The sequence below is a fragment of the Macrobrachium nipponense genome, chromosome 16 (genome assembly GCF_015104395.2).
Source record: "Macrobrachium nipponense isolate FS-2020 chromosome 16, ASM1510439v2, whole genome shotgun sequence".
NCBI classification, from domain to species: Eukaryota; Metazoa; Arthropoda; class Malacostraca; order Decapoda; family Palaemonidae; genus Macrobrachium; species Macrobrachium nipponense.
In genome coordinates this window covers 58,891,243-58,896,736 of record NC_087209.1, presented here as the reverse complement: position 1 = coordinate 58,896,736, position 5,494 = coordinate 58,891,243, and the positions used below count along the sequence as shown (strand labels likewise).

General features: G+C 37.4%; 1 long non-coding RNA gene across 1 annotated transcript; it reads left to right on the top strand.

Moving 5' to 3' along the window:
• Positions 1-850: 850 nt before the first annotated feature.
• LOC135195747 (uncharacterized) lies at positions 851-4,731 on the top strand. The gene is made up of 4 exons (XR_010310238.1): positions 851-950; positions 2,810-2,860; positions 3,436-3,592; positions 4,062-4,731. It is a non-coding gene; the product is annotated as an uncharacterized LOC135195747 (long non-coding RNA).
• Positions 4,732-5,494: the final 763 nt, after the last annotated feature.

Here is a 5,494-nt window from a genome sequence, read left to right as displayed (position 1 = left end):
ATCCTAATAAATAACTCATAAATATCCTATCCTAAAATTCCTGCATCTTTAACTCAACGTGAAACACCTTTTTCAGACCTTTTTAGGCTCTTCACTTGACCTTTCCTAATATAACCCACAACAACAAGAAAGTACTAGTTTGTAGGTTTACTCCCCGAGTAAGCGGAAATGAAAAGAAGAGGTAATCAGCAGACAAAATATGAGAGAATAGTAAAATAAACTGATGGATGGGCATGAATTAGACGTTCAAAATAAGCAGGAAAGAATTTGCATGAGAAGAACACAACCTGCTTACTATCTATAAGATCTCCTCGACGATCGCCCTAGTCGTAAAAACAAGTCAGCTACCAGTACATCGAATCATGAGATGTCCGCCTTCGAGAACGGACAAAACACGTTGACTTTAACAGCAGCGGCAAGTTTAAGAATAAGTCACTGGCATCAAGCAAAGGTGAAGAGGGCTTCCCCCCCAAAAAAAAAAAATAAAAATAAAAGAAAAAACTGGTCGTGCAAGCACAGACAAAACAATTAGATACACGAATACGCCACGGAAATAAATAAATAAATAAATAAAACCCTTAAAACCAATGGCAAATAAGCCTGGAGATCATGACAATGTGAGAACCCGATAAGGAAAAAAAAAATCGCGAATAATCAAGACACAACAAGGTCCTAAACACTTCGTCCACTTAAGCCCAACTCCTAAGGAACCGTCGTCCTTGTCTAAAAGGCACTGGAGGCAGAAAACGGGTTTCCCGATCGGGGCTGGGGATTGGGGAGGCAAGTCGCCATACACATGAAAGAGAAAGAAATTTGACTAAATGAGCGAAATCGAGTGAGAATGGCTATCTGGCATCTGTCAGCTGACCGACAATATAAGCACAGGTTGTGTTGACAAAGGTACAGATAGTCTGACGTCTTCGCCAACCTAAGAACTTCTATCTTACAAGGTGAGTCCTTGTCACATACCAGTAGAAGGAGAGTTTATATATTTAACAGCAGAAGGACAGTTTATAGTATCTATGTTTATCTTGTCGCCAATTTTTCAAATGACATTTTCGTACTCCGCACATAACCCATGAACAGCGAATCTAAATCTTTGAGTCAAGATTATTTCAGAGGTATAGTGATTTCGATATGAATTAGGTAGTTATGATTTAGTGATTATAAATGTATATATATACCTTTATTTATGCATTTATCACGTTCCAAACTTTCGTGATTCACACACACACACACACACACACGCACACGCACACACACACACACACACACACACACACACACACACATATATATATATATATATATATATATATATATATATATATATATATATATATATATGTCATTTCACATTACCGTGATTCTTATACATACATCGAGCTACAATGTCCTTTAATATCTAATTCGCTCTACCTTGGAATTAATATATTTTCATATATGCTTAACCGAAGGGGAATTTTTCACACGATAATAGATTTGCCTGGTCCCGGGCGCGAACAAAAGCTTCACTGACGTTCCTGGATTTGAATGTCTTCTTGGGTTCGCGCCCGGGACCAGGCAAATTTATTATCGTGTAAAAATTCCCTTTCGTTAAGCATATATAAAATATATTAATTTCGAGGTAGAGCGAATTAGATATTAAAGGACATTGTAGCTCGATGTATATATATATATATATATATATATATATATATATATATATATATATATACATATATATATATATATATATATATATATATGTATATATATATATATTATATATATGTGTGTGTGTGTGTGTGTGTGTGTGTCTGTATACATAAACTCAAGTGCCCACAAAAAATGCAAACGCGTTGAAATTCGGGAATTATCTCTCTCCTTTATCAAACAATATCGGTTTTTGTCGTACACGGAGTACGATCTGTACAAGTCTCTAAATCGCATATAACCGAGGGATATACAACATTGACAACTTTACTACTTTTCTACTACTTTTCCCTTAGAGATTGTCCTCATTAAGTCACACTCTCCTCCGTGAAAGATACCAAGTAATGTGTTTCGCTGGAGAGTCGTCGGTACTATTTATATGACTATAAGTAACGTTAATTTTCATAATCGCATGCTGTCGAGTTTTCTAAAGGAAAGCCTTTTACCAGTGACATTAAAAAAAAAAATATTTATCGAAAGCTCTGCGAAGTGTGATGTACTATAAGGCATTATCTTACGTGCGACTTAAGAAATTCAGTCATCAACCTATTCCGTGTTAAAAAGGAACTCGAGTCTTACCTGCCCGTTAATTACAGGTGTCAGCGTGGGACACTCAACCCCGAGGAACACATTATAATAAACTTTTTCGGTATTTTCTCACATCCATAATCTAATACAATACTATTCCCTGTACCGGGATAGCCGAACGCAAGGTAGAATTTAAACCACAGGCCGAGCGCTGGGACCTATATGATGTCGATCAGCTTTGCAGTGGAGTATTTATTCGAGTACAAAAAAGTTCGAGAGGTGTGACAGGAGGAAAACCTCAAAGCAGTTGACAATACAAATCAATCGCTAGGAGAGGGTTGAGGGAATTAAGATGGAAGAAAGAGAATACGAACGGAGGCACAGTAAAAGGAATGAAAGAGGTTGCACCTAGGGGCATAAGGAAGGGACACTGTAAAGAGTCTGAAGTAATACACCTGCAGAGCACCGCATGAGGTCCACTGACAGAACTAACACCCCCCCCCCCCCCCCCCACCCTCCCAACGGGGAATTCTAGCAGCGTAAACTACTGAATTTGACTGAGGGACTTTTGCATCTTCTCTTCCAGGTCGCTTGAGCAGCGCCCCACAGCACCCGGAACGCCATGAATATCCGGACGGTAAGAACAAGTTTCAAAAGTCGCTTTTCTTTTGTTTTATTTTTGTAAGAAAAAGTAAGATGACAAATGAATAGAAAGTACGAAGTAATGTAGGAAAGAATTTAAAGCATAGTATGCACACCCTTGAAGATATATGCAAATTTGACATGAATATCAACAACTTTACTGATTCTCTCTGAAAACATATGCAAATTTCACAAAAATATCAACAACTTTGCTGGTTCTCCATGAAAATATAAACAAATTTTACAAGAATATCAACAACTTTGCTGATTCTCCCTGAAAATATATGCAAATTTTACAAGAATATCAACAACTTTAGTGATTTTCCCTGAAAATATAAGCAAATTTAACACGGATATCAACAACTTCGCTAAATGTCAATCAGTGAGCATAAAAATATATCGAAATTCTACGTTAATAACATAAACAACTTTACTGACTCCCCATCAGAGTAACAAAAACACACTGAAATGCTACCATAAGAATATAAAAAACAACTTCACTGGTTTTCCATCACTGATCATCCTCATTAAATCACGCCTTCCTTCAACCCGCCCCCCCTCCTCCTTCAGATATTTGTGCTCCTGTTGGTGGTTCTGCTAGGGGTGGCGTCCGTCGGCGGGCAGCTCATCAACCGCGAACGCCGGAAGAGGCCCGGGGAGAGGCGCTTTGGTGCCACGAATTATGGCCAACACAGGTTCGGCAGAAAGGGATATGCCAAACTCGACCGTGAGTCTTCATTGTTCGATTTTTCCTATTAATATTTCGGCAAAAAGTGGAAAAACATGTCTGGTGGATATTCAACACTGCATTTATAATAGCGTAATTGTAATATCCACAATGCCTTCTTAACTTCTCGAATTCTTCGTGTTTTCTAAAATTTTATTTCATTTTATTTTTTTCATACGCTTGTCACTACAAAGCCTCAAGATCCCAATTCAGAGAAACATGAGGAAATTATGATGTCCCGTAGCGGGAAACAAAGGCGTACTCGTCGAGATTATGGCATCATTTCTTCACACTTCTTTGAAACTGGGATCTTGAGGCTATGTAGTGAAAAACGTGTCCATAAAAAAGCACGAAGAATTCGAGAAGTTAAGGGGGAATTGTGGTTGTTACAACTACGATATGTATGTGGTAGAAATGACCAGTAGATTCTATATCTATAATACTAATCACTCACTCCTCCTCATTCCAGGTAAGTAGTTACATGCACTGAGCATCTAGTTGCTTGCACTGAGCATCTAGAACTGAGGCTACTGATACAGACTTCTCTACGAGGAATTCTCAGTTTCTCCCTTGGGTCTTCTTCCCCTGCTTCCAGTGTCGAGCCATGGCGTCTATCTGCGCATCATCGCGTCTCTCTTGTTTGTTCTAAATTATTGCCTGTTTGCTCTCTGTGTTGTGTTTTTTTATTTTATGTTTTGAATTTTGCCTAGAGCCTTTTACATGTTAAGTATTTCGTGCAAATATACTTTCACAAAATGGCAAAAAAATCCCGACGTCTTTCTTCACACCAATGCTACTTCCTCAAATCAGAAATTGTTTCAAAGAGACTAAAGTTGAATAGGACGAAGATCTACAACTGAAGCAAAAGGAATTAGTATGGTTGATCAAAAAAATTCTGCCACTTTCTCATGAATGGTTATTCAAACCTGATACTAATTTACACGAAGACCTGAACCAGCTAAAAGGAAATACTACTATGAGATTCAGGGCTTCTGTAACACGGTTTTTTGGCAATAACTTTTTATCTATGCATTTCATAGATATAACGCTTATTCAGAATACACATTATATCTACACATAAATTTTGACTGTATTCTGCATTACGTAGGTTGAATAAATTTGGTACTTATAATGTAAAAGTGACTTTTTTTGAAGACGGGCCAACTTACTCAGAGATAAGGTTTCGAACGCACTCGTTACGTAACTTATGACAGCATTTCTTCCCTCTTTCTCGATGGATGATTGGCTTATACGTTAACGGAACTGGCTATACCTCTAGCAACAATGACAAAAACGAAATACAAGCAAAGCAGTACACCTTTATGAACTCTGAATCCTCTCCACTGATAATTGTCATAATGAACAAACCAACAAAATATGTTAATAAATACAAAAACACTTCGATTATTAGTCTAACTCCCAAAATAAGTGTCCTAAGAAATTATAATCTACTTTATAGGTCACAATCAGATTGACAACGATACGTAGGGAATAGTTGGTAAAATTTTCAAAGACATAGTAGACAAGCTTGATTGATAACTGCTGTATCCAATATCAAGCAATTTTCATTTATCGGCTATCTACCTATTTACTAAAAAAAAAAAAAAAAAAAAAAAAAAAATAGACGGTACCGTATTTTGGCTTTAAACCTTCACCAATAATTATCCTCAGGATGATGACTTCATGAGGCTCCACCCACTTTGGCCTCGTTATAATTCAGGATAACAACGAAGGCTATCATGGACATTGTTGTATTAGAAAATCTAACTTCTGGCTATAAAAACTCATTTCTCGAGTAGTTGTAAGAAGTGCTAAATGATCCTCGGGGATCCCAGCAGTTGGCCTAAACGTTTAATTCATGTATATTGCTGCTATTGCTAATTTTGCGGCACTACTGCTACA